At 39.9% G+C, this 12,400-nt stretch overlaps 1 long non-coding RNA gene across 1 annotated transcript; it reads left to right on the plus strand.

Moving 5' to 3' along the window:
• The first annotated feature begins 1,183 nt into the window (after nucleotides 1-1,183).
• LOC110534919 (uncharacterized) lies at nucleotides 1,184-7,148 on the plus strand. The gene is made up of 2 exons (XR_002475183.3): nucleotides 1,184-1,282; nucleotides 5,258-7,148. It is a non-coding gene; the product is annotated as an uncharacterized LOC110534919 (long non-coding RNA).
• The last annotated feature ends 5,252 nt before the right edge of the window (nucleotides 7,149-12,400 follow it).

Here is a 12,400-nt window from a genome sequence, read left to right on the forward strand (position 1 = left end):
GCATTTACTGTATTATGGTGTTATGTGATTTTCTCAAGTCTTTTAGGCCATAGATAAAGCCAGTAGGGCATTATTTTCAGTGAATTGAAAGGAAATGTGCTTTTCTTTTCTTTATTTTGAGCTTGTCCTCCAACCATTGCACTCAAAATGTTAAACGGCTCAGCCTCTGTTTTCCATTTTTCCAGAGAAGGACTGTGTCATTATTCTGTGTTGGCTGGGTGGTGGTGAGACACTGTGAATTTTGTGCTGGCACATTAGTCATATGAGACAAGAAATGCAGTTTCTCATATTCTGTTGACGTGTCAAATGTACTTGCTTTTTCACATCCAATGAAGCTGAGTTCAAAAAAAGAAATGGATTTATGCTGACATTCTGTTCAAAAACCCACAAACCAATATGACGTGGTGAAGCAGCACATACAGAAGTCCAGAGCCTACCCTGTCAATGAATAAGAAGAAAGCCTAGTTCAGCAAGGAAAGACTGTTACTGCCATCTAATGGCTCAAAGAGATCAAATTGTTTTTCTTAGCCAATAACTGCGTCAATTAGCTATTTATTTATTTCTGAAGATTTTTATTTTTATGTTTAGTTGCCTCTAATTTCACATTTAGCCTTTTAGTTTCCGCAAATGCTTATTTTTATATGTCATGGTGTCTCCGGAGTTATTAAGACGGCCTCAAACTTCAGAATGACAGATATTTATTAAGTAGTACTTTAAACTATTTTAACTTTGCACCACTGTATAAAACAGTAAGTTACAATGGCCTTATATTAATTAAGAATGATTGGAAATCATAATATTTTAGAGAAAAGAAAGACTATAAAAGCTCAGACCTTTTCTCTTTCTAAAGTGTCCACTCTTTCACTTCTGTTTTGAGTGAAATATGGTCTCTATCATAGGGCCGCTCTTGGAATTTGTACCCTGACGGTTTATTTAGGGCAGGTTATCTCAGTGTGCAGCGACATAATTCTTAATGGCACAGGGTTGTGTTGCGTGACCCAGGTCATTAGTCCACTCCAGACAGTGGGAAGAACTGATAAAATTCTAGGAGGGTTAATGAATTACAGTTTAGGGCAGATGAGTGGCTCCTCTTATGATGTAATTCACCCTAAGTCCCCTCTACCTGCCAGGCATTACTCATCCTGACCCCTGACCCTTCAACTCTGTTATTCCAGGTCCTGTCAGAGAGAATGTGCTGAGTTGCAAGGAGCCTTATCTGCTAAGCCTGTTGAGTGTTTGTTTAAAGGCATGTCGATGATGATCCGGGAACAGCAAAATGAAAGTAAGAATGTACTGGGATAGTTCTAAAGGGATTTTCATTTTTCCTCAAACATGCAAATGCTGTGTAGGCATATACAAATTCCAATGAATTCATGTTTCAATATGTTAGTAAATTATTTCATTACTATAGGCATTTTATTACACAGTTACTGTAAATTCAAGTATATAATCTAATGTGTTCTAGCTTGACTGTACTGAGTTGTACATTATGTGATACTATTTCCGATTGAGGGAATGAATGTGAATGTTGAGTTAGTTTTTCCTTGCTTCACCACAGCAAAGAAAAGGGTAGCTCTATTATTCAGCATCCTTTCCCATTTATAGAATGGCACTGGGTGGGGTGCAGCACTGGATAAAAAACTAAAACAATGGCTGCCCATGTTGTGGTTGGCAGGCGGAACACTATCATTATCAAATCATTTAAGTGACAACCGCCTGCCATCGACCAACATAGAAAGTATGATGAAAGCTATCATTAATAGAAGACCACGAGATGGTTATTGTTGGCCTTTTTTAGTTACAGAGGAAGTCAGCTTGTCATTGGAGTTGTTTTTTATGAAATGTCATAAATCCTTGTTGGAGATGGAATAAGTAATGTTGTCAGACATGATGGCTGATACTTCACATTAAATACAATGCATCAGATTGTCTAGTTTATATAATCTGCATTATTACAAAGTGCAAAACATTCCGTTTTGAATTTTGATTAGAGCTTTTCTGCAATCATACATACAATTTTATAAATCTTCTGTGCACTGGCATCCATCTAACAATTCCCACAACTGTAATAACTAGATGTTGGCTCCAGGTACTATGGCTGTTGGTCTATCGAGAAACAGCCTGGCAAATGATTAATTTTGCCAAGAGTAAGGTAGGCATTTTTCATGGGGCCCTCCACACAGTATGTTACAAATTTTACGAATGATATATAGGTTTACACTACCACTGTGATTGTATGCACTTGTCCATACATGTTAACTGTTGATAAATATACATCTAGTTTCTCAGATACAGTACATTTCTGAGTAGCATATTTCATCTCAGATATTTTAGTGTAGGGTCTTATGTGGATCACACTAGCATTTTCACAGGTGCGTTGTTATCACCTGAGACCTGGAGCCATCACAAATCAAACAGGCAGAGACTGAGAGCTTTGGCCCTCAGAGTATAAGGGCCTGAGGTGATTCACTCCATGGCTCAGCATTCTGGCCTATCACGTTACGCCAGCTCTCCAAACATACCAAGGCCATCTAAGCCTGCCAAAGGAAGTGTTATCTTACCTCACAGTTCAGCAAGTTTGAACTCCTCTACTTTCAGTACCCTCGCCATCCCCTTAGCCTTCAGGAGTATTTAAGGACTGAATCAGGATCAGCTTCTGAGGGACCTCTGGAAACACAAACCTCTGTGGCAGCTTAGACAGTAATCAGGAGCTGGGCTGAGACTGATACTAGCATTATGCCAGGTAGTGGTGGCTGACCCCTGACCTTGGAGTTTGAAACTGATCATTGGAGCTCTTGGGAGAGGCAGTGTATTATTCTAATTGAGAAGCAGAATACTGTTGATATGCACGCATAGGACATTCATGAGTCTTCTTCTCGGGGGATGGGTTACTCAGGCAGTCACCCTCTCCATTACACTCAATCCGTGTCCTTCTGACACACAGGGGGCAAATAACCAATGAATGTCTCCCATGATTTCTCCATCAATGCTCTGCTGTAACCCAAAGCTTTTTGACAAACATTAGAGGACTGAATGTTCTCGATATATCTATTGACTGGATGTTCTCAGTGACGTGGGAAAGTTTTTGATTGTCCACTGATCCGATTCACTGCTATTGACATTTTCTATTTTGGTTTTTGTCCATTATTTACCCAATAAATATTTACTTGTTTGTCCAGTAATTTGGTTATGGGTGGTTGTGTGTGGGCCCGAGGTTTGTTATGAGTGAGACCCTTGAGTCTTTAAGAGCAACTTCCTGAGAGAGGGAGTTCGACAGCCACACTGACGGCAGGATGCTGCAACAAAACACCCACAGTCTTCCATCATCACCAACCCACTAACCATGTCGCCACAGAAACCAATGAGCCCTGAGCGACAATCAATGGTAATATGGTGAATCAAAACATAGGCCGTCTTTCATCTGGAGTCGTATGCATAAATAAAGAAGTGTGTTCACCCGCAAGTATTCTCAACAGAGGAGGTTGGTGGCACCTTAATTGGAGAGAATGGGCTAGCGGTAATGGCTGGAGAGGAATAAGTGGAAGGGTATCAAATACATAAACACATCCTTTCCGTGTTTGATGCCATTCCATTTGCTCCATTCTGGCCATTATTGAGTCATCCTCCCCTCAGCAGCCTCCTGTGGCTCAAGTATGTGTATAATCTAGGTTAGATTACATATCTAATGGTAATGACTTCGCCTTCCCACTGGGCACACGCTGGTTGAATAAACGTTGTTCCCACATCATTTCAATGAAATTACATTGAACCAACATGGAATAGACATCTATGCCCAGTGGGTTTACTCTTTATTCCCCAACAACAAAAGATGTAACACAACACCACATCTGACAATGGTGGAGGCGTAAAACCACTACATCATTGTCGCTGTCATTGTTTGATATGGCAGTCATCTATAAAGAAATAAAAACAACCATAGTAACCTCTTTATAGAGAAAGCACCTCTAAATCTAATCCACTCAAACATATTGACTAGTGCAGCTAGAGGGTGCCAGGTTGAGTTTAATCTATACTAAGCTTTTACTCAGCAATTGAAATGGAAAGGGAAAGGGGGATACCTAGTCAGTTGTCCAACTGAATGTATTCAACTGAAATGTGTCTTCCACATTTAACCCAACCCCTAAGCAGATAATTACCATCTCATTATCCCCCTTGTCCTCAGTCCAAGGCTCAGGGATTGATAAAATGCCTAATGATAGTACATCAAATCAAACTTTATTTGTCACATGCGCCGAATACAACAAGTGTAGACTTTACCATGAAATGCTTACTTACAAGCCCTTAACCAACAGTGCAGTTCATGAAGAAGAAAATATTTACCAAGTTGACTAAAACAAAAAGTCATAATAAAAAGTAACAATAAGAATAACGAGGCTATATTCAGTGGGCCCCAGTACAGAGTCAGTGTGCAGGGGTACAGGCTAGTTGAGGTAATCTGTACATGTAGATGGGAGTAAAGTGACTATGCATAGATAATTTTATTTTATCTTTATTTAACTATGCAAGTCAGTTAAGAACAAATTCTTATTTTCAATGACAGCCTAGGAACAGTGGGTTAGCTGCCTGTTCAGGGGCAGAATGACAGATTTGTACCTTGTCAGCTCGGGGATTTGAACTTACAACCTTCTGGTTACTAGTACAACGCTCTAACCACTAGGCTACAAAAGGGAGGGAGGGGTCATTTTATGAATTGGGGTGGCGATTTTATGAATTGTTCAGCAGTCTTATGTCTTGGGAGTAGAAGCTGTTGAGGAGCCTTTTGGTCCTAGACTTGGCATGGCCATTATGTGTGTCACGTCCTGACCTTAGTTAATTTTTTATGTTTTTGGTCAGGGTGTGAGTTGGGGTGGGCATTCTATGTTTTGGTTCTATGTGTTATATTTCTAGGTGTTTGGCCTAGTATGGTTCCCAATCAGAGGCAGCTGTCAATCGTTGTCTTTGAATGAAAACCATACTTAGGCAGCCTGTTTTCGCACTATGGGTTGTGGGTAGTTGTTTTCCGTTTCAGTGTTTGCACCATACGGGACTGTTTCGGTTCTCATGTATTCTCTTGTTCTTTTGTATTTAGTGTTCAGTTAATTAAAGGAAATATGAACACGTACCATGCTGCGCTTTGGTCTACTCCTGCTTCCTCAGACGAACATTGTTACAATGTGCCTGTATTGTGGCCTTCTGGGAATGTGATGTGGAGTCTGTCTCAACTAAAGCACATCTCTATCTTTGAATTTCTTCCCAGTGCAGAACCGGAATCCTGACCTGCCTGGCTCTGATGTACGATGCTGGCCCTGAGGTTGAAGCAAGCCCGAACAGTACCATTTTGTTCTGAGTGCATGGCCCCACACATGGCCTTAGTGTTCATGAAGCTATCAGTGGTAAATATGTACACATCTCTCCGGGATCTGGTTTGTGGTCTTCCAGACAGCTGATACCGCTGTGATGTACTACGGAGCACAAAGACATAGAGATATTTACAGCAAACGGTGTCAAAGGAAGGCCTCGATCATCATCAAGGACCTCAGGCACCCGAGCCACGGTCTGTTCTCCCTGCTAGCATCTAGCAGACGGAGACAGTACAGGTGTATCAGAGCCGAGACCAAGAACTGCCATCACTAGTCGGCTACCTGCCCGGTACTCTGCCCTGCACCTTGATACTAATGCCTCATGTACAGTATATAGAGTCATTGAATGCTGGTCACCTCATATTCTGTTTATATACTGTGTATTTACAGTATATACTGTATTCTCAACATAGCTCATCCTAATATACCTACTACTGTGCCTTTCCAAATGATATACTGCCTATACACACACTACATATTTGTATTCTGGATACTAACACATGTTCACTCTACTCTAGATTGTAAATTGGACTCGTTCTGTTTTTTCTTGATTTCCTGTTTTGATTATTTGTGTAATTGTATTCTATTTGCGTGACTTTCTACTACACTGTTAGAGCTAGTAACATAAGCATTTCGCTGCAACTGCTATAACACCTGCAAATCTGTGTATGCGACCAATAAACTTTGATTTGATTTGACAAAGGAAACAACAAACTGTGGTGTTTGAGCTGGAGTGAGGAGGGGAGTGAGGAACTGCCCAGCACACTGTGCTTATATCAAAGAAAACTTCCTTCACATCACGCCTCCCACCCTGTCACACGCACACACAAACACACATATATACACACACACCACAAGAGGTTGGTGGCACATTCATTTCAGAGGACAGGCTTCTGGTAATGGCTGGAGTGGAATGTGTGGAATGGTATCAAATATATCAAACATGGTTTACAAGTGTTTGATGCCATTCCATTTGATTCGTTCCGGTCATTATAATGAGTCGTACTCCTCTCAGCAGCCTCCTGGGGCACACACAGGCATGCAGACACATGCACGCACACCAACAACAACTTCTGACTTTCTCTTGCCCTCATTGTTTTTAAGAGTGGGGTTGAGTGTCCAAAAAAGCAGCCTTTACAGAGGAGTGAGAGTTCTATTTCACCATGTGGACTAGTGTCAGGAGGATATTGTACAAAGCCATATGCATCAATGACAGATTAATTCACAAAGAAAATGTTGTCAGACAACTTTCCCACCCCCCCATTAGGTTCTAAAAGGTCAGAATTGCCGTTTCGAGAAATATTTAGTACTGTTTTCAAAATATACGCATTACAATGCATAAACCCACAGTACTGTAACTGTCGTTGTGACTAAACAGAGAGCAGTTTCATTTTGTCTCATTTTGAATTATTAGAAACTGACAGCATCACCCACTGTAGAATATGAATGTGTATACTTATTTTGTCATTACAAAACAATAATAGTTGATTACAGGCTTATTGTTCCATTGCTTTTAAAAACGTTTTCATAATTGATATGGTTTCTATTGCCCTCTATTGGCTATGAACATTTACATTGTTGTTATAGAATTCCCTTACCAGCAGGGGGAACTATAGTTCTTATAGAATGGCAGCAAAAAAAGCCTCTATTTACATGTTCCTTATGAGTGCATTTCACACAACTTTTGGATTATAATAGGATTTTAAGGCTAACATGAATGTCCTACTTAATATAATGTTTGTGTCATCATTTAAAATCAATTGCATTATAATTAAACACTTCAACTTCAACCAGTAAATTGGCTCTTTGGGCTAGCTTTTGCTACAACCTATGTCAATGAGCGTTAGCATTGTAGCTAACACTTGCTGCATCCAAAATAGTTATTTTGCAAAGATCACAACCAAATGTAATCTTAGCGACTGTTAAAGCAAAAATCAAAACAGAATTGTAAGCGTATGAGAACCCCAAAAGTGATTTTGTTTAGAAGTAATAAAAACGTACATCTAGGCTATGTTGAATGGGCGCAGATGGAGATGGCTTTCTTTCTGCCGCCAATAGTCGTGTGCATCTTTGCATGACATCAGTGTGTTGTGTACTGGAAAGGGGTCTATAGTACTGGTATGTAGCCTGTCACCATATTGTCTATGGTTCCTTTCATATGGTTGATTGAAATCATGTGGTATTGCAAGTGGCTTGATAATGGAAGGCAGCATGTGGGATTTCAGTATCGGCAGACAGAATTGAGGTTGAAGCCAGGTGCAGCTATACCATATCTGAATCAGGCATTTCTTGGCCATAGAAGTTACAGAGACACCTGCTCAATGCAAAGCCATGGAAACTGAAGGTTTATAATCATTTATTTTAGTTACCTTAAACTGATGTGTGTGTGTGTGTGTGTGTGTGTGTGTGTGTGTGTGTGTGTGTGTGTGTGTGTGTGTGTGTGTGTGTGTGTGTGTGTGTGTGCGCGTGTGCGTGTGTGCGTGTGTGTATTGTAGAAACATGGTAATAATTCCCCTTTGAAACTGGGTAAATGAAAGGGGAACTAGAGTCTCAGATTTCACATGATGCATATGCATCATATTCCGCATCCATCACAGGAAAATCCTGACATCATGGAGGAAGAATTTTCTAATTCCATTTGGGCAATTGTCCACAGATGCAGCCTTAAAAAGTACCATATTTCAATGAAGATAAATGTATATCCACTCTTATTACGTTTTTAAGCACAAAATACTGTACTTTCATCTTCTGCCTTTATAATAATATACATAACTTTACTGAGCGAGAAGGACTGATTGTGGAATTTACTGCTGGTGTTTTCCAATTTTAAAATGCAGAATGCATTGGCAGGAATATTAGGATAGAACCTATCTGTTTATTTATTTTCCCTTTCATGCTTCAACTATTTGCACATTGTTACAACATTGCCAATAATATAGCATTTGACATGTCTATCATTTTACATGTTTATTTCCCTTTAGTTTCTTGTCTGTTTCACTTGCTTTGACAAGTGAAATAGATAATAAACAAAAGTTAAATAAACTATAGAAAATGAACAGTAAACTTTACACTCACAAAAGTTCCAAAGGAATAGAGACATTTCAAATGTCATATTATGGCTATGTACAGTATGGTAACAATGTGCAAATAGTTAAAGTACAAATGGGAAAGTAAATAAACGTAAATATGGGTTGTATTTACAATGGTGTTCTTTACTGGTTGCCCTTTTCTTGTGGCAACAGGTCAAAAATCTTGCTGCTGTGATGGCACACTGTGGTATTTCACAGTCCCCAAATCGAAAACAAATTCAAGAAAATGTACAGTATTATATAGAGACAATATTGCATGGAACATTGTTCCATCTGAAATTGCTCAAATATACAGCAAACCTGGTTTCAAAAAACAGATAAAGCACCACCTCACGGCACAACGCCTCTCCCCTATTTGACCTAGATAGTTTGTGTGTATGTAGGCTATGTGTGCCTTAAAAAAAGTTCCGTCCTTGAGCTGTTCTTGTCTATTAATGTTCTGTATTATGTCATGTTTCATGTTTTGTGTGGAACCCAGGAAGAGTAGCTGCTGCTTTTGCAACAGCTGATAGGGATCCTAATAAAATACCAAATTACAAAATAGAAATGGGAGTTTATCTCTCTCAATAGCACGGCTATGCTCACTGAGTCTGTACATAGTCAAAGATTTCCTTAATTTTGGGTCAGTCGCAGTGGTCAGGTATTCTGTTCAGAGACAAAGTAATTCTCTTTTTGTTTTCTCATGATTTGGTTGGGTCTAATTGTATTGCTGTCCAGGGGCTCTGTTTGTGTTTGTGAACAGAGCCCCAGGACCAGCTCGCTTAGGGGTCTCTTCTCCAGGTTCATCTCTCTGTAGGTGATGGATTTGTTATGGAATGTTTGGAAATCGATTCCTTTTAGGTGGTTGCAGAATTTAACTGCTCTTTTCTGGATTTTGATTATCGTGTATTGACCTAATTCTAACACTTGGGGCTCCCGAGTGGCGCAGAGGTCTGAGGCACTGCATCTCCGTGCGTCATCTCCGAGGCGTCACTACAGGCCCTGGTTCAATTCCAGGCTGTATCACAACCGGTCGTGATTGGGAGTCCCATAGGGCGGCGCACAATTGGCCCAGCGTCGTTAGGATTTGGCCGATGTAGGCTGTTATTGTAAATAACTATTGATTTTAACTGACTTGCCTAGTTAAATTTTAAAAATCTGCTCTGCATGCATTATTTGGTATTTTAGGTTGTACACGGTTTCACTCTCAACAACATCTATCCAAAATAATCCTATTGCATTTATATTGTCTTATTTCGGACCTGCCTTCCTGCCTTTGGGATAACAACTCCCATTGTTAGGGCAGAGACATGAGCATCTTGTCATTTTATACAGATCTCCGGATGGATACACAGCCTGCTACTTTTGGTTAGATGCACACATACCGCACACAACACAACGATGAGGGACAGAGACCGTTTGTGAAAGTATGCCTTATCTACGTACTTTGAAGAACTAGTAAAATGATTTTGTCAGACAGCTCTGCTGCATACTTAGGTAGGCTAGCTAAATAGAATGACTAAAGGCAGTACAGTACAGTAAAGGCAGTACAGTACAGTACAGGCAGTACAGTATGGGGAGCACTGTCTGAGCAGAGATGAGATGATTACTTTTAAGGAATGAAAAATAATAAAGTCATCACTTAAAAACAAAGTAATATACACAACTGAAATATTGTATTATTATGTCTACCCAATGTGGACCTGATTGAATGTTCACTATTTTGGCCTTTGGAATTTCCATTAAAAAGCTCTAAAATCATTGTAATGTCGAAAAAGATTATCAAGACCGAAATCCTGGATTATTTTTTTATAATCTTACTGAAACCGAACCAACCTCAAAAAGCACTAATCGCTCAGCACTACTACATATAGTAGTGCACCACCATCACACTGCATTAAAATGTTTTACACCAGTTTATGCTTTACTGGCATGGGGACAATTCTAGAGCACATTCAACAGCCAAATTCACGTATCTTCTTTACACCAGTCATCTGTGGCCGACCAGTTATTTAGAAATCACTACTGAGAAACCACAAGGGCAGGAGAGGTGTCCTCTGTAAAATTACTATGGCTTCATATACTCAATCTGTGGCCCAATAAACTATTCCTGGATTTGTGAGGATTGAATGCTCTTTCACTAGGGAGGCAGGGGGGAAATAATGTTTGAAAAAAATCCAGGTTAACGCACTAAAGAAATGTAATAAAGCACAGGCAGTGTTTGAAGTAGCACGCCATGTTAAAACGACTAGGGTCTGTAGCTGGCAGGTTACCAGGGCAGATGGTTCTTATTTAACCTTTGATCTTGATGCCAAGGTCTGTCATAAAGAAAGCCTATTCTCCCCATCTGCTGGTGACAAGGGCTCATCTTTAAAGCCTATTTGACATAAGAGAGGTGAGCCACATGTTCATGTGCATCACAGGGTTAGCTACCCTATACAGTCTGATCTCCCATGGATAACATGACGTTTATACAATAGGCTGTTGTCTGACTTCAGAGATGTGTTGTAAAATGTCTTTGTCCAAATAGTCTGATTTGCGCAGAGCTTGAACATGTATGTCTGTCTCTCCAATCCAATGGCGATTTTAGCACGTAAATCTTGGTGCGGCAGACTCCCAAAATGTATTTTGTGATGCATGCCAGCAAAGCCACTACACAACACAACACTAAATAATACATTCATTACACTATAATGGTGACAAACAGTTACCACAAACTGTTAGGGCCTACATAAAGCTGTCCCAACAGCAGAGTCCCAACAGCAGTCCCAACACCTTACCACTGCTACACCTGGCTATCAGCGGAGCCTTGTCTGGCAGTGAAACAGTTCATTCAGTCTCATTTAATGATATGGCTGACTTGCTTAAACAAATGTGGTTTCTACTGACAATTGAGATTTACAAACTATAGCATAAGGGGACGACGAGCGGATAAGAGGCAATCTGTCATTTGGATTAAGACATAAATGAGCAAGCTAGGACAGACGTAGTCAATATAACTATTTGTTCAGCACTTTTGAAATGTACAGCGACAGAATTCAGAACATGGGCCATTCTTACAGTTCTCCCTGTACACCAAGTCAGAACCATAGGATAAATAAAGGGGGCAGATAAGTAGACAATGAAAGCTCTTACAATAGATTATAGGCTACATGTGCACCACCAAGTGAGAACAGTAGGCTAAATTATGTGGTGGGAAATGAACCTAATCATTAGGGTAAGGCACATGGGCTACTAACAGCTTACTACACAACATACACTTAGTATTACTTTCTTAGCTACAATATACATATCTCCCTGGCATATTACATAATTTATGCAGCAGCATACAATACATTTTTGGACTCACCTTGTTGTGCTGTGCTCACTTGAACAGGAAGGTGGCGCATCAGTTTTTCGCAGGCAAATTGTCATCAAAAAATTGTCATCAAACTTTCATCAAAGTCTGGCATTTTCTGGATTTATTGTGCTTTCAAGATAACTGGGAACTCTGAAAAAAACAAGGTTGAATCATGAGGACGTCAGTGATCTTCAGGTTAGAGCTCTAGAAGAGACCAGAGTTCCCGACTTGCAATTCCGAGTTGGATCACTGTTCAAAACGTATTTTCCCAGTCAGAGCTCGTTTTTGTCTGAGTTCCCAGTTGTCTTGAACACGGCAGAAGTCAAGCTGGATTGACAGCATGGCCAATGTTGAATGTTTATCATTTAAAAAAAAAAAAAAAAAAAGAGACCCTTAAACCCATTTAACCAATGACTCCAAACCACTCATTGTTGAGTTTGCGATTTCAAACTCGTGGTGTAATGTTTATGTCCAATGGCCGATGAGCACCGATTTGTTTTATCTATAATTTCTCTTAATTATTTATTTTCATATGACAAGGATTGAAAAAGATTTGCCAGTAGATTGTTGAGTTGATTCATGATGACGACTGCTAGCTTGCAAGCTAAGATTTTGAAGGTATGATGTTGACA

This window comes from Oncorhynchus mykiss, chromosome 10 (genome assembly GCF_057628025.1).
Source record: "Oncorhynchus mykiss isolate SJ-2025 chromosome 10, ASM5762802v1, whole genome shotgun sequence".
In the NCBI taxonomy this organism is placed as follows: Eukaryota; Metazoa; Chordata; class Actinopteri; order Salmoniformes; family Salmonidae; genus Oncorhynchus; species Oncorhynchus mykiss.